This window comes from Bubalus kerabau, chromosome 9, assembly GCF_029407905.1.
Source record: "Bubalus kerabau isolate K-KA32 ecotype Philippines breed swamp buffalo chromosome 9, PCC_UOA_SB_1v2, whole genome shotgun sequence".
NCBI classification, from domain to species: Eukaryota; Metazoa; Chordata; class Mammalia; order Artiodactyla; family Bovidae; genus Bubalus; species Bubalus kerabau.
The window spans coordinates 99500987-99518875 of record NC_073632.1 but is presented as its reverse complement, the minus strand read 5'-3'; the positions used below and the strand labels follow the sequence as shown (position 1 = coordinate 99518875).

Sequence of the window (17889 nt, the reverse complement as noted above, 5' to 3'; positions counted from 1 at the left end):
CCAGTCAATCTTAAAGGAAACCAACCATGAATACTCATTGGAAGGACTGATGCTGAAGCTGAAGCTCCAATACTTTGGCCACCTGATGCGAAGAGCTGACTCATTTGAAAAGACCCTGATGCTGGGAAAGATTGAGGGCAGGAGGAAAAGGGGGCAACAGAGGATGAGATAGTTGGATGGCATCACCGATTCAATGGACATGAACTTGGGCAGACTCCGGGAGCTGGTGATGGACAGGGAAGCCTGGTGTGCTGCAGTCCATGGGGTTGCAATGAGTTGGATAAGACTTGGCAGCTGAACAACCACACGAGGCCCCTGCATTTGGGGAACCTCTGTATGTGTGTGTCTGAAATGGTGTGAGAGAATCAGGGCCAACAGACGTTTAAAAGCAACCAGGCATCAAGAATTTTCCCAAGAAATATGTCCAAGTATCCCTTTTACCTTAACATGGTTTGGATTTGAGGTGAGATTTTGTTTTGTTGGGCAGGTCCCCCTGTTTCTCGCCCTGTCTTTTTTTCTCCTACATACCATATTCCTGTCCACCTAAAATGATAACTTCTAACACTGTGTTGTTGACAGATCACACGTGCAGACCTTACTCTATGGCTCCTTGACCTTACCCTGGATTCCACATGTTTAACAAAGGAGGAGACTCAAGGTCAGAGACCTTATGACCATGGTAAGCTCACATCTGTGGTGAATGTGCCACCGGCTGGAAGCCAGGTCACGTGAGTCTCTCAGTTCATTTCCACTAGACTCAGGGCCAGCTGGCCTGTTTAATGCTGGGTTTGGGGGATCCTGTTTTGTTTCTTGGGAGATGAGGTTTTGGCCCACAAAGAACATAGTATCAGCCAGTCATAAAAACACAAACCAAAAAGTAAATATCACTTTCCAGGATGTTAGGAGAGCAAATGTTCCATGCCACGTAGAATAATACTGTGTCCACCGCCATTTGGCACTTCAATAGAAACGTATTTTAAAATGATACTATCATCCATCTGGTGGCATTTAAACTGACCAGGTCTAGAGTCGTGCATTCGGACCACTCCAGATGTTATTCTTCTGTTGGGCCATTTCCCCTCATTGTATCCACAAAATGGTTACTGAAACACAAAGCTATCCCTGTAGGTTTCTGGTACCTGATTGAAATTTTCCTGGACGCTCATCTACTTCCTGGCAACAGTTTAACTGATGCAGAAATATGAAATGAACTTTTCTTCTGGTTTTGACATGTCCTCAGATTACAAGATGCTTCCCCCCACAAACCTAACCGCTGGCATATACAGAAAGATCTGAAAATATCATTCAATAACATTTATCAGAAAAAGTACCCACCGCCAAATGCTATTTTGACAGCTGTTTAGGACACAGGCAGCTAAAGTGAATCCACTCCAGCACCCTCAGTTTTATATCTTTTAAATCGATGGATTGAATTTATTGCTGAATCACCTGATTTCATTTATTGTTTGAGTTCATATTTTCAAACCTAAGTTTTTGTCTTGTATTACAGTCACAAAATATAGAGATGCCTTATTGTGCTTTCCTTAGGAATTACAATGGATTTTAGAAAAGGTTTTGCGTTACACTTTCTTTTCTTATAGATCCACTAATCTGTTCACTCGTCCATGATCCATGTTTGAACGTGGTGTATGCAGCTTTGCCTCTTGTCATTACTGAGGACTTTAGCTACACAGGAAGTCTTTCCTTCTTGGTTTTTTTTTTTTTTTTTTTTTTTACTGTAATGACTTTATAGATATATAATTTAAATACCATACAATTCACTTGTTTGCAGTATAAAATTCAGTGGTTTTTAGTATGTTTACAGAGTTGTGCAACCATAACCACAGTCAATCTGAGAATATTTCATCCTCCCCAGAAGAAATCCCATGCTCATTAGCAGTGCATGGACAGTCGTCCATGTGTGACTCAGTTCAGCTCAGTTCAGTCGCTCAGTCGTGTCCGACTCTTTGTGACCCCATGAATCGCAGCACGCCAGGCCTCCCTGTCCATCACCAACTCCCAGAGCTCACCCAGACTCACATCCATCGAGTCCGTGATGCCATCCAGCCATCTCATCCTCTGTCGTCCCCTCCTCCTCCTGCCCGCAATCCCTCCCAGCATCAGGGTCTTTTCCAATGAGTCAACTCTTCACATGAGGTGGCCAAAGTCCTGGAGTTTCAGCTTCAGCATCATTCCTTCCAAAGAAATCCCAGGGCTGATCTCCTTCAGAATGGACTGGTTGGATCTCCTTGCAGTCCAAGGGACTCTCAAGAGTCTTCTCCAACACCACAGTTCAAAAGCATCAATTCTTCGGCACTCAGCCTTCTTCACAGTCCAACTCTTACATCCATACATGACCACTGGAAAAACCATAGCCTTGACTAGACGGACCTTTGTGGCAAAATAATGTCTCTGCTTTTTAATATGCTATCTAGGTTGGTATAGCCCTGTAAATTCTGCTTAAATGTAGAAGATTAATACATGTTTTCATCTCTGCTTTTTTTCAAAACCCCACTAAAATAATAGTAAAGAAAAAAATTTAAAGTGTAAAACCAAATAGAAAGAAGAGAGGAGATAACAGTAAATGATTCTAACTGATTTTGGAAACTGAACTGTGAATGGACAAGTTGTAAATGACTCAGACTGGAGAACCCTGAACTCTAAGTACCTGCCAGGGGTGGTACGTGGCAGTCAATCAGCAACAAGCCAATTGTCACGGCAGGACCCGAGAAAGTCTCAGAAATTTGAGGCATCAGCAACCTGGAAGTAGAGGTGCTCGGTGGGGCTGCGGTTAGACTCTGATGATTGGAAACTGGTTGAAACACTTTTAAAGGAAGAAGTAGTGTTTCAGTTTGAGGCTGAAGACTCCGTGAAGTTCGAAGAAAACAATGTACCCCCTTGAAAGTAGTCAGGCAGCAGAAATCTCCTTATTCTGAGTAAGGTCAACTTTTTGTTCTAAGCAGGCCTTCAACTGCTTCAGTGATGCCCACCCACATGAGGGAGGACAGTCCACTTTACTCATTTTACCCATTTAAATGTTAATCACATGCCAAGACACCCTTAAGAAATACACAGAATAATAACTGACCAAATATTGGGGCACCCTATGGTCCAGCCAATTGACATATAAAATTAACCATCATAATCGCCCTATTTGTAACTCCAGCAACGTTCAGAACCTTTAAGAGGCATTTGAGTGTTTCATACCCAAATATAAACAGAGAGCCAGGGATGGCCAGGCATCTGAGGACAGTCTTTAAGACGCAGGAGTGATCCCAAATAAAGGCAACTTGGAAAAAGAGCAGAAGGAGACATGAAAACAAGCAAAGAAATAAACCAATCACTGTCAGTTAATATACTTGGAGAGAATGAGAGACAAAGTTCTCATAAAAAAGAGAAAACTTAAAAAAAAAAAAAAAGTATCATTCAGAGAACAAGAAAGAGACTCCTGGGTATTAAAACAAAGATGGCATCCCTGAAAAATTAAATAGAAGGTAAGAAAAATGAAGTTGAGAAAACTTCCCCCAAAGTAAAAAAGACACTGGGATAGAAAACAGAAGGAAAAAAAAAAGGAAGAAATAAAGAAAGGGAAGAGGAAAGGAAATTAGAGGACCAATCAATAGTTATCCTAACTACTGAGAGAACAGCAAACACAAGGGATGGGGTGGGAATGGAAGGAGAGGGGTGAATTACTTAGAAAACTGAGGGCTCAGCAGTAAATGCAGGGAAGCACGTGACCCAGGCCGCAAGAGGCTCCATGCGGGACACAAACCAGGATCAAGACAAGAAGATGGCTTTCCCTGGGAAGTTGGCAGGATGCAAGTTCATTGTTTCTGGTGGTCGTTCCTGTTTCTCTTAATCTTTAGAGAAAGCTGCCTACTTTATCCAGGGCAGAGATAAGATATGGGAAGAGACAGAGATAGAGAGGTAAGGAGGAGGGGAGAGAATTGTTGGAAACTCTTGTAGCCGTTTGTAAGACCAGACACACCTTGCAGTCTTCCTCCTTTAGCACAATGGGGAGCAATACCTTCTTTTCCAGAGAAGATCTTGAGAATTTTGTTTTCACCACTTTCAGCACAGGGGACATTGGTGGTCTTGACCTACAGGCCTCCCATGCTCATGTCATCTACAAACTGCAGATCACAAGGAAGAACTCCATCTGCTCACTCACAAAAGCAAATACTCTTTATATATATATGTATCAGTCCAGTTCAGTTCAGTTGCTTAGTTGTGTCCGACTCTTTGTGACCCCATAGACTGCAGCATGCCAGGCTTCCATGTCCATCACCAACTCCTGGAGCCTACCCAAACTCATGTCCATTGAGTCAGTGATGCCATCCAACCATCTCATCCTCTGTCCTCTCCTTCTCCTCCCACCTTCAACTTTTCCCAGCATCAAGGACTTTTCAAATGAGTCAGTTCTTTGCATCAGATGGCCAAAGAATTGGAGTTTCAGCTTCTGCATCAGTTTTTTCAATGTTCAGGACTGATTTCCTTTTAGGATTGACTGGTTTGATCTTGCGGTCCATGGGACTCTCAAGAATCTTCTCCAATACCACAGTTCAAAAGCATCAATTCTTCTGTGCTCAGCACATCCATACGTGACTACTGGAAAAACCATAGCTTTGACTAGATGGACCTTTGTTGGCAAAGTAATGTCTCTGCTTTTTAATATGCTATCTAGGTTGGTCATAGCTTTTCTTCCAAGGAACAAGCATCTTTTAATTTCATGGCTGCAATCACCATCTGCAGTGATCTTGGAGCCCCACCGCCCCGTCCCCCAAATAAAGTCTGTCACTGTTTCCACTGTTTCCACATCTATTTGCCATGAAGTGATGGGACCGAATGCCATGATCTCAGTTTTCTGAATGTTGAGCTTTAGGCCAACTTTTTCACTCTCCTCTTTCACTTTCATCAAGAGACTCTTTAGTTCTTCACTTTCTGCCATAAGGGTGGTGTCATCTGCATATCTGAGGTGATTGATATTTCTCCCAGCAGTCTTGATTCCAGCTTGTGCTTCATCCAGCCCAGCATTTCTCATCTGGCACTCTGCATATAAGTTAAATAACCAGGGTGACAATATACAGCCCTGACGTTCTCCTTTCCCAATTTGGAACCAGTCTGTTTTTCCATGTTCAGTTCTAACTGTTGCTTCCTGACCTGCATATAGGTTTCTCAAGAGGCAGGTCAGGTGGTCTGGTATCCCCATCTCTTTCAGAATTTTCCACAGTTAATTGTGATCCACACAGTCAAAGGCTTTGGCATAGTCAGTAAAGCAGAAGTAGATTTTTTCAGGAACTCCCTTGCTTTTTATATGATCCAAGGGTTGTTGGCAATTTGATCTCTGCTTCCTCTGCCTTTTCTGAAACCAGCTTGAACATCTGGAAGTTCACAGTTCACGTATTGTTGAAGTCTGGCTTGGAGAATTTTGAGCATTACTTTACTAGCATGTGAGGTGAGTGCAACTGTGTGGTAGTCTGAACATTCTTTGGCATTGGCTTTCTTTGGGATTGGAATGAAAACTGACCTTTTCCAGTCCTGTGGCCACTGCTGAGTTTCCCAAATTTGCTGGCATATTGAGTGCAGCACTTTCACAGCATCATCTTTCAGGATTTGAAATAGCTCCACTGGAATTCCATCACCTCCACTGGCTTTGTTCGTAGTGATGCTTCCTAAGGCCCACTTGACTTCACATTCCAGAATGTCTGGCTCTAACTGAGTGATCATACCATCGTGATTATCTGGGTTGTGAAGATCTTTTTTGTATAGTTCTTCTGTGTATTTTTGCCACCTCTTCTTAATATCTTCTGCTTCTGTTAGGTCCATACCATTTCTGTCCTTTATTGTGCCCACCTTTGCATGAAATGTTCCCTTGGTATCTCTAATTTTCTTGAAGAGATCTCTAGTCTTTCCCATTCTATTGTTTTCCTTTATTTCTTTGCACTGATCTTATCTCTCCTTGCTATTCTTTGGAACTCTGCATTCAAATGGGTATATCTTTCCTTTTCTCCTTTGCTTTTGGCTTCTCTTCTTTTCACAGCTATTTGTAAGGCCTCCCCAGACAGCCATTTTGCTTTTTTGCATTTCTTTTTCTTGGGGATAATCTTGATCCCTGTCTCCTGTACAATGTCACAAACCTCTGTCCATAGTTCTTCAGGTACTCTGTGTATCAGATCTATTCCCTTGAATCTATTTCTCACTTCCACTGTTTAATAGTAAGGGATTTGATTTAGGTCATACGTGAATGATCTAGTGGTTTTCCCTACTTTCTTCAATTTAAGCTTGAATTTGGCCATAAGGAGTTCATGACCTGTGCCACAGTCAGCTCCTGATCTTGTTTTTGCTGACTGTATACAGCTTCTCCATCTTTGGCTACAAAGAATATAATCAGTCTGATTTTGGTGTTGATGATCTGGTGATGTCCATGTGTTAGAGTCTTCTCTTGTGTTTTTGGAAGAGGGTGTTTGCTATGACCAGTGTGTTCTCTTGGCAAAACTCTATTAGCCTTTGCCCTGCTTCATTCTGTACTCCCAGGCCAAATTTGCCTGTTACTCCAGGTGTTTCTTGAATTCCTACTTTTGCATTCCAGTCCCCTATAATAAAAAGGACATCTTTTTTGTCTGTCCCTGTAATTCATGGAGCTTTTTGTTAAACGACAGAAAGATGTGTAATTTAACGTGGTTGGTCCATGAAGCACAGAGCACTGAAGGAGTAATGTCCCCCCATCTTGGTGGCAGAGAGTGAACGCTAATTTCAGAGTTGAACAAGTGAGGATGCCCTGGGGACAGGAAGGGGAAGAGGAGAGTGTTTGGGAATTTGCAAACAGTTCAGTATGCCCTTTCGAGATCGAACTAGTCAGTCCTCAAGGAAATCAACTCTGAACATTCACTGAAAGGACCGATGCTGAAGCTGAAGTTCCAATCCTTTGGCCACCTGATATGAAGAGCCAACTCTTTGGAAAAGACCGTGATGCTGGGAAAAGCATCATTGACTCAGTGGACATGAGTTTGAGCAAACTCTGGGAGATGGTGATGGACAGGGAAGCCTGGTGTGCTGCAGTCCATGGGGTTGCAAAGAGTTGACACGACTTAGTGACTGAACAACAGCAGTGTGCCCAGAGCAAGAGGTGAACTTGGGGAGATAAGCAGGAGCTACCTAGCGGTCACGAAGGAACAAATAACTATAAACATCAGTGCAGTGAAGCTGGTAAATAAGGAAATCAGAAAAGGACAAAACCAGTCTCCTGACATGTTTCCTTGGTTCTTGCCTGCAGCTTGTTTTGGTGAATATGTGAACTGGGTCTGAGTTTTGACCTTCCCTGGTGGCTCAGTGCTAAAGATTCCGCCTGCAATACAGGAGCCGCAGGGGCTGCAAGTTCGATCCCTGGGTTGGGAAGATCCCCAGGAGAAGGAAATGGCAACCCGCTCTGGTGTTCTTGCCTGGAAAATCCCATGGACAGAGGAGCCTGGTGGGCTACAGTCCACAGGGTCGCAAAGATTCAGACACGACTGAAGTGACTGAGCACAGCACATGTTTGGCTTTAAACTTGTCCCAGGATTTCAAAATGCCTTTTCTCCACGTCTGACAGTCTGAGTTCTCGGGTCATTTCCACGATTGCTCATCCTGAGTTGTAGCTAGACCCTGAGCACAGGAGAATGCAGGGAGCTTGGGTGAATTGAGGGAGACATCTGCCCCCCCACCCTGCACCCAGTCCCCTGAAGCATCCGGAAGGAGGCAGCACTTTCCAAGATTACCCCGTTTGGCCATGCCAGGTGTGGTCAGGGTGACCACACAGAGTGCCACACAGGGTAGGCACACAGGGAGGCCACAAAGGGGGCAAGCTCATGAAACCTGGTCAGTCTCTGGAACACACTCACTGCAGGTCACCCGTGGGCCTGTCCACTTGTAACCTACCAGTCTGTGGACACTTTCTTCCCCAGCCTCCTAAAAGTTCTAATGGGGCACAAAGATGTAAATTTCCTGACAGTTTTTCTGGATAGCTGATAATCTGCTTTGTATATAGGTAATTGTTTTCTCCCTCACATCAACCCTGCCTTTTTTTTTTTTTTAAATTAATTTATTTGGCTGTACTGGGTCCTAGTTGCATCATGGAGGATCTTTAGCTGCAGCGTATGGGATCTAGTTCCCTGACCAGGGATCGAACCTGGGTCCCCTGCCTTGGGAGCGCAGTCTTAGACATTGGGCCACCAGGGAAGTCCCTCAACCTTGCTTTTAAATGTGGGGAATGTGGTTTATTTAACCTGTCCTCTATAGAGTCATTACATGTAGCAAAATGGAAAACACTTCCATCAGAACATTATAACCAAATTTTTACTCTGATTTGCTATCCTTGTACCTGGTCAGGGATAGCAAATATTTGTAGAGCTTTTTTTTTTTTGTCCATATGAAAGAAAGACAAATACAAAAAATCCTTTCTCTTTCCCAGAAAATAAGTAGTGAGAGTTATAGGAACAGTTGCCAGTTTAAACCCTAGAATGAGTTTTATAAGGATGCTTGTCTCCTCTCTACTGTTGGAAAAACCCTTTCAGTATTGTGCCAGGCCTTGGATGGAATGGGTTTCCCAGGGCATTCCAGCTGCAGCTGAAGAATTCAGGAGTGTTAGATGTCCTGTTACCAAAACACCAACTCCTTAGTGCAGCCTGTTCAGATCAGCGACCTCTGACCCCTCTGACTTCTCACCTCCCCCCCTCGCAGTAACAAAACGGAGTTCCTGCTTGCCTGTGGTGGGTATTACTGGGCTCCAAGATTACGCATTAATCCAGACTATGTAATTACCTTGAAACTTAGTTCTCTTAATTGTGCTGAGGTATCTAAGGAATTCGACAGAGCTGGTGCTAAGCTTGGCATTTGTTTACACCAACAACATACACCATTAAGCCGCTTAAGTTGGCATGAATGTAAGGCGTTAGGAAATGTCATGGTTCAAAAGTGAAATCATATCAGATGAGCATAGCTTAACCCAGGTGCAAAACTGTGACTTTTTATCATGAGTAGAAGGAGTCATTCTCTTGGGCTAGGGCATGGTTAGGTTGAACAGAGAAGTGACATTATTCTACTTTGGGCATTTGGCCGCATGGGTAGTACACCTTGCATCCTTAATAAGGGAGAGTGTTATCTTGTGTCTTTCACCGTGAGAGGGAAAGATGTCAGGTTTAAGTCAAATTAAATGCAGATCATTTTCCAAGTCTTCAAACTGGGCTTCCTGGACTTCCCAGGCGATCTAGTGGTTAAGACTTTGGGCTTCCACTGCAGGGGCATTGGTTCCCTGGTCGGGGAACTAGGATCCAGCATGCCACGGCAGCCAACCCTCTCATTCTCCCATACTGGAGTTCCTAGAATTGGACTCAATGAAGCAGTTGTCTATATGCGAACTGGATCAGGGGAAAATTTGAAGTGGCCCACCTTTCCCCATTCTTTATCTGCCTCTGATACTCTTGACACCACTAAATGGGATTCTGTGACAAAAGGGGGTGGCTGATGTCTAGAACTCCTAAGTCTCTGCAGAGAGCCTTGGCATGGTAACACGATGGCCGTAGGGAGGGTCTAGAGATAATTGTGTGGCTGTGGGTTAAATGTTGAGTCTCCATGTGTCACAAACAAAACCATCTCATTTTTTCCAACATTCCTTTTTGCTCAGGAAGCAAAAGGCACAGGGCCAGGACAGAAACTTGAAGGGCAGGCAGAACTCTGGGTCTTATCCTGGCTCACTTTGAACTGTCTCTATGACTTTATGCAGAAAATGAGAGCATTTTAGAAGCGATAAAACATATGTAGATTTGCAACTTCTAAAAATAAATCATGTAGGATAAGGGGACCAATGAGTGGTTTGGGTGGCAGAGAGGTCAGGTCTGAACCTTGGCTCTGGGAATGAATTTCTGAATCGTCCAGGCAAGTTACCCTTGGAATCTCTCAGGGATTCCACTACTTCTTAAATAAAAACAACTACCTCATAGAGTTTCCTGTGAATTAATGCCATGATACCTGTTGTGCAACCGAGTTATTGCCTAAAAAGTAGGAGGTCCTCAGTAAACAATAAGAAATCTTATTATTTACAATATGGACAAGTTGGGTAACATGACCTCTAGGGTCTCTGTTAGCAGCAACTCTGCCCCATAGTAATTAATACCTTTCTTACTTAAGACTTTGCAAGAACAGCAACATGCTCCCCGTTGCTTTGGAAACTCCTAACCTCCATTAATTGGTGCCATTTTTATTTAGCTGTTTAATCAGACACAATGTCTTTTTATAATCTAATTGTTGGTGGTGGTTTAGTAGCTAAGTCGTGTCCAACTCTTTCGACCCCCATGGATTATGAGTCACCAGGCTTCTCTGTCCATGGGATTTTCCAGGCGAGAATATTGGAATGGGTTGCCATTTTCTCCTCCAGGGGATCTTCCCTACCCAAGAATTGAACCTGTCTCTCCTGCAGTGCAGGCAGACTCGACCTCTGAGCCACTGGGGAAGCCCTCCATCAAATAATTAATAGTACTAATGGTATTAATAGTATCCCTCAAATCCATTCATTTTATCCCATATCATCACTGCCATAAACAACTACTGTTTATATCATTTCTCTCTCTTTTTCCCCCCTTTCCTCATCATCTCCACTAATCTTGTCAGTTGCTATCTAATAGCCTAGGATTATATGCTGTTTGAAGCCATTTTGGTGTATGAACTGTTAACTTTCATTTAGAAATCTAAGTTTCTCTTCCAACTTTCATCCACTTATGAAAGTACTGAATTTCCTGTTTGTTTTACTTTGAGAACTGTCTGAAACTTAAATGATTATCTCTTGCATTAATTGTTCCAATTGCCTTTTTTTAAAAAAAATTGAAGTGTAGTTGATTTATAATGTGTTAGTTTCAGGTGTACAACATAGTGATTCAGCATATATATATATTCAGCACACACATATGTGTATATATGTACACACATATATGTATACACACATATATACATATATGTACACATACATACATATAAACACACACACATATATATACATACATATATATATTCAGCATATATATAAGCACAAAAATAATGTGCTGTGCTTAGTGGCTCAGTCATGTCTGACTCTTTGTGACCCCATGGACTGCAGCCTGCCAGACTCCTCTGTCCATGGGGATTCTCCAGGCAGGAATACTGGGGTCGGTTGATATGCCTTCCTCCAGGGGATCTTTCCAACCTGGAATCAAACCCAGGTCTCCCAAATTTCTGGCAGATTCTTTACCATCTGAGCCTCCAGGGAAGCCCATATATGTGTATAACTCTTTACCACTGAGGGAAGCCATATGGTTGACACCTGCCAATGCAGGAGACACAGTTTTGATCCTTGATCCAGGAAGATTCTCTGGAGAAGGAAATGGCAACCCACTCTAGTATTTTGGAAATCCCCATGGACAGAGGAGCCTGGCAGGCTACAGTTCATGGGGTTGCAAAGAATTAGACACGACTTAACTACTGAATAACAACAATAATATATACATATATATATATATTACATTTATTCACACATATATGATATATATATTCTTTTTCAGATTCTTTTTCATTATATTTTATTACAAGATATTGAATGTAACTCTTTATGCCATACAGTGGGACCTTGTTGTTTTTATTTTATATATAGTTGTTTGCATCTGCTAATCCCAAAGTCCTAATTTATCCCTCCTGTTCTTTCCCCTTTGGTAACCATAAGTTTGTTTTCTATGGCTGTGAGTCTGTTTTAATTTTATAAAGAGGTTCAATTGCATCACTTTTTTAGATTCCCACATATTTGGTATTATATGGTATTTGTCTTTCTCTGTTTGACTTACTTCACTTAGTATGATCCTGTCTAGATCTATCCATGTTGCTGCAAATGGCATTACTTCTTTCTTTTTTATGGCTGTGTAATATTCCTCTGTATATGTGTACCATATCTTCTTTATCCATTCATCTGTCAATGGATATTTAGTTTGTTTCCATGTCTTGGCTATTGCAAATAGTGCTGCTATGAACATAGGGGTAACTGTATCTTTGCAAATTTGAGTTTTCTCAGAGTATATGCCCAGGAATGGACTGCTGGATCATATGGCAATTGTCTTTTAACTGCTTTGAACCTCCAGACTTGTAGTTCCTGCTTTATCAATGTGTAACCATGAATAGACTCCAGGTGTGTTCATCTCTTCATCTCTCATGGCAGGGCCTAGAGTGACCTCTTTCTGTTCCCTCATTGTGCCTTATAGTATTACTATTTTCCATGAGTGTCATGGGTACAAAATCTGGAAAGCGCTGGCATCTAATCCGCTTTCTACATTGCAGCCAAAGTGACCTTTGAAAGAAAATATAATCATGTTTATAACAGTCAGTGGCTCTTCATATTGCCTTTACTATCAATCAAAATTCCTTTAGCTGGCCAGATTAAGTTTGCTTCATCAGCTTTAATTTATATCAGACTTGCCAGGCTATCTTGAGAAAATATTTTCCAAATTCTTTTAATGCCTTTTTTTTTTTTTTAGCATACCAACAACTAACTAAGCTTGGAGAAATGAGCTTACAGAACTCTCCCACAGTGTAGAGGAGAGATTCCTACCTCAACTGTAGATGGAGTCAGAAAGAGGAGGACAGGATGGGGGTAAAGTACGAGGAAAGTCCACCTGTTTTCTGGCCCTGGGGAGCATGGGGAGGAGAAGGGAGACCTAGAGTGTTTGTGTGAAGGGTTAGGAGAGGGAGGAGAGACAGATGTCAGTCCCAAGCTTCTGAGAGGGTGAAAGTGGAAATGTTAATCACTGAGTCATGTCCAACTCTTTGCGACCCCAGGGACTGTAGCCTGCCAGGCTCCTCTGTCCATGGAAATCTCCAGGCAAGAATACTGGAGTGGGTAGCCATTCCCTTCTGCAGGGGATCTTCCCAACCCAGGGATCGAATCCAGGTCTCCAGCATTTCAGGAGGATTCTTTACTGTCTGAGCCACTAGGGAAGCCCCTCTGAGAGGGTGGGGACCCATGAAATCAGTGGGTTACACTGAGGGCAAGTTGGGGAGCTATTGCCATAGCCACCGTGGTGTATGGCCTCAAAAACATACAGCAGGGTGGGTACTTTTTGAGGTTCAGCCTCCTTTTTGTGTGAGGATGAAGCTAAGTCAGCCTGGGGTGCTGAGGCGCAACAGGGCAACCTACTGTGGGGCTGGGAGCCCAGGGCACTCAGGTCAGAAAAGGCAGCGGCAGGAGCCCAGGACGAGGTGGGGATAGCCACGTCTGGTCCTGGCCAGGCCCAGAGGACCCGACCATGGGTCCCACCAGCACCTGGGATGCAGAGGAACTCTGGATGATGCTGTGTGGATTGGGGAATCCCAATATCTCCCCCAAACCTCAGAGACACATCCGTCCCATACCTCTGCTTCTGTTCACCCAGAACACTTCAAGAAATAAGCGGGAGACAGGCAGGCGTCTTAAGTATCTTTTCCAAAGAGAGACTTGGCATTCCTACATGTGCTATTTCAATTACTGCACTGAGCTATGCTTTTAACAGATGTGAACATTAACTGAATTTATTTTTTTATTAACCAGACTTATGAAAAAGACCAGTGTAAAGAAATTACATTTTTTTCTGCACATCCCTGTTGGAATGTGTGAAATAGTCCACTCACTGTTGGTATTTGTAAAGCACGAAGAAGAGTACAATGTACAATTCTCAGTTCCCCTTTCTCATCGCCCCCCCCCCCTTTCTTTTGCTCTTAATGTTTTACAAAGTCTGGAGAGAACTGGGGGCGATGTTCTGAGGCTCCAAATTTGGGCGACTGACTGGATGAGGCTGCTGCTAACACACTCGAGATTAGAATGGATCTGAAACGGGAAACATGATTAAAACTCCATTTCGGACAAGTAAGAAGAATATATATTGACGGTGGAGGAGACAACCAGTAAAAGAGACTGAGAAAGAAGAATGTTGCTCGTAAAGTGTTCAGTTGGGAGAAAGCAAGACAAAGTCGTGGAAGGCAGGAATTGGTCTGTGACAACCTGGGTCAAGTTAGTTAATTAATTATTAATTCATTCAACAACAATTAAGCGCTCTTCCTGTGCCTGGCGGGGAATTAGGCTCCGGGGATACAAAGATGAAAAGACAAAGGCTGCAAAGTCGTTGGCGGCTTGCCAGTTTGGGAGAGGTCACTGGATTCTGCCCCCAGGAAGGTTTGTTGTTCAGTCGCCCAGTCGTGTCTGACCCTTTGGGATCGTGCAGCACGCCAGGCCTCCCTGTCCCTCACCATCTCCCAGAATTTGCCCAACTTCACGTGCTTTGCATTGGTGATGCCACCCAGCCATCTCATCCTCTGACACCCTCTTCTCCTTCATGCAGTTTTAACAAAGTGATGAGATCGGGGTAAAGCCACAGCAGCTGAGGGCTGGCTGGAAGGGAAGAGCTTCCTTCAAGACGATTTGGGGTGAAATGCAGGAAAGCACTGGGCTTCTTAGGTGGCGCTAGTGGCAAAGAGCCCACTTGCCAATGCAGCAGACATAAAGAGACGCGAGTTTGATCCCTGGGTCGGGAAGATCCCCTGGAGAAGGGAGTGGCAACCCACTCCAGTATTCTTGCCTGGAGAATCCCATGGACAGAGGAGCCTGGCAGGCTACAGTCCATGGGGTCACAAAGAGTTGGACACGACTGAAGTGACTTAGCATGCATTCAGGAAAGCAGTGGGGATCTGTGGAATGCATATTGGGAGGCAGAATGTCTTCGGAAAAGAAACAAGAGCATGTGTGTAAACTGAGAGGATAAGCAATGGATCGAATATGATTTTTGCAGTGAATATTTATGGACTAGCTTTCCTATGTCAGATACTGTTACTGGGTGAGGGGGCATGGAGCAGTACAACAAAACCCTGCCCTTAGGGGCCCCATTCTAGTGGGGGAGACAGATACATGCTCTGAACATGTGAAAAACATTTTCAGATTTGGGGAAGGTTATAAACAACCTCGGAGAAGGCAATGGCACCCCACTCCAGTACTTTTGCCTGGAAAATCCCATGGACGGAGGAGCGTGGTAGGCTGCAGTCCATGGGGTCGCTAGAGTCAGACTCGATTGAGCGTCTTCACTTTCATTTTTCACTTTCATGCATTGGAGAAGGAAATGGCAACCCACTCCAGTGTTCTTGCCTGGAGAATCCCAGGGACAGGGAAGCCTGGTGGGCTGCCGTCTATGGGATTGCACAGAGTGAAGTGACTTAGCTGCAGCAGCAGCAGCAACAAAAACAACCTACAAGGCGGGTGATGTGGGAGAGGAGCCCTTTGTCCAGAGGCTAGGACCCCTGTGGATGCCGAGGCCAGGACGAGGGGGAGGGGCAGCACCCAGGCACCCAGGTGAGCAGCCAGGGAGTGGGGGGAGGGGGTTGGGGGGTGACGGGGAGGTGGGTGGAAGAGAAGGAAGGACAAGCAGGAGCAGGGCTACAGGAGGGGAGGTGAAAACCCAGGCAGGGTCAGCTCACCCGTGGCTAGTCAAAACAAAGTGTTTGGCTTTTGTTTTAATTTCAGTAGGAAATGACTGGAGGTTTGAAATAGAGAGAGGATGGATTGTTTTTCCTTGTTGGCTATTAATGGAAAGAGTCTGTTGGTATTGCAGGTAGGGGGACCCTTTCCAGGGCCCAAGAGGGGGCTCTTGTCTAACTCAGAAATGAATTATCCGAGGAGACACAGGTGCCACCAAAGCAACAGACTTCACTGGGAAGGAAGACCTGGGCAGAGAGTAACATGGTAAGGGAACCCAAAAGGACTGCTCAGCCACGTGGCTTCAATTCTTAGGTTTCCCAAGTGGTGCCAGTGGTAAAGAACCTGCCTACCAATGCAGGAGATGTCAGAGACGTGGGTTCGATCTTTAGGTCAGGAAGATCCCCTGGAGGAGGGCAAGGCAACCCACTCCAGCATTCTTGGCTGGAGAATCCCACTGACAGAGGAGCCTGCCAGGCTTCGGTCCATAGTGTCACACAGAGTCGGACACCCGTGAAACGACTTAGCATGCACACACGGGATTAGTTTCCGGGTTGCTGTTTCTGACCGATCACTCTGACTCAGGGTCCTTCCTGGTGGTGCACGCCTTGCTCAGACAAGATAGATTCCAGCCAGAAGGATTCTGGGAGGTGGTAGGACACATGGTGTCTCCTTTTGACCTTTCCTGAACTCTTTGGGGTGGCACTGGCTTTTTAGTTCCGTGCTCCTTACTAGGTCCTCCTGTCGTAAAATAACTCACATGAATGGTTACTATGGTGCCTGGCCAAGGTAGGTGATTCCAGTCAGTGTGTTTCCCCCAGTACTGGGACAGGAGACGTGGTGGTGAGAACCCTCAGGAGGCGGGCATGGTGGGTGAGGCCTGAGTGCCCGGCCTGGACCAGGCCCAGGTTTTGGGCACCAGGATGTTGCCAAGTGGTGGCATTTAGGACATTTTGGGCTGGAAGGCCATCAGGAGACCGGGGAAAGTCAGAGGTGGGGTTCTGTCCCAGCCCACGGGCTGGTTTCAGGCCCAGAGCCCGAAGGCTGGAGAAGCAGCAGCGCTGATGTGCTGAGGGTGGCAGTGAGCGGAGATTCACCCTTCCTTCTGCTTCTGCTCTCTAGGGGCTCCTGGGAGGCTGAGGGTGCCGTCTTTACACGGATCTGCATGTCTTTCCTCTTTATACAGATTCAAGTACTGTTCGGAGAGGGCAATGGCAAGCCACTCCAGTACTCTTGCCTAGAAAATCCCAAGGATGGAGGATCCTGGTAGGCTGCAGTCCATGGGGTCGCAAAGAGTCTGACACGACTGAGCGACTTCACTTTCACGCATTGGAGAAGGAAATGGCAACCCACTCCAGTGTTCTTGCCTGGAGAATCCCAGGGACGGGGGAGCCTGGTGGGCTGCCGTCTATGGGGTCGCACAGAGTCGGACACGACTGAAGTGACTTAGCAGCAGCAAGGACTGTTGGATAATCAGCCTCACTCACGCACACCCAGAAATAACGTTTTCCCAGCTATGTGGGCATCCCTCAGCATAGTCAAGTTGACACATTAAAATTTATCCTCATGGGAGGATGGAGTAATCGATAAAGCCCCCAGAGAAGGTGGGAGGCATGGGTGTGCATTCACAGGTGTGTGTGTGTGTGTGTATAATAGAGATGCTTTGTTTTTTTTTCCCTATAATTTTATTTATTTACTTTTGGCCGTCTGGTCTTCGATGCTGAGCGCAGGTTTTCTCTAGTTGCAGTGAGCAGGGGCTACTCTCTAGTTTCGGTGGCTGGGCTTATTGCCGTGGCTTCTTTGTTGCGGAGCACAGGCTCCAGGCAGGTGGGCTTCAGTAGCTGCAGCATGTGGACCCTTGCAGCATACAGGAGTTGTGGCACCTGGGCTTAGTTGCTCCTCGGCATGTGGACTCTCCCCAGGGCAGGGATCGAATTCATGTCCCCTGAGTTGGAAGGCAGATTCTTAATCAGGGAAGTCCTGTTTTATTTTATTTAAAAAACTTCCCCGCCCCGCCCGACTAGCTTTGTTGAGGTATATAATGAACAAATATAAGTAAGGTTCTTCAAGTGCACAATGTGATGATTCTATAGGTGTATATATGGTGGAAGATATCCCCCCATGGAGTTAACACAGCCATCACCTCACTTATTTACTTATTGCGGGGGTGGGGGTTCTGATGAGAACATTTCTATTCTACTCTGTTGAAGAAGTGAAGTGAAGTCGCTTAGTCATGTCCGATTCTTTGCGACCCCATGGACTGTAGCCTACCAGGCTCCTCTGTCCCTGGGATTCTCCAGGCAAGAATATTGGAGTAGGTTGCCATTTCCTTCTCCAGGAGATCTTCCCAACCCCCGGATTGAACCCAGGTCTCCTGCATTGCAGGCAGATACTTAACCATCTGA

At 44.9% G+C, this 17889-nt stretch overlaps 1 long non-coding RNA gene across 1 annotated transcript in view; it reads left to right on the top strand.

Moving 5' to 3' along the window:
- Window positions 1–336: 336 nt before the first annotated feature.
- The window catches only part of LOC129619478 (uncharacterized), a 30110-nt gene continuing 12557 nt past the window's right edge, over window positions 337–17889 (top strand). Inside the window, exons 1-2 of the long non-coding RNA XR_008697893.1 lie at window positions 337–463; window positions 580–679. This is a non-coding gene — a long non-coding RNA (uncharacterized LOC129619478). The remainder of the gene's footprint in view (window positions 464–579; window positions 680–17889) is intronic.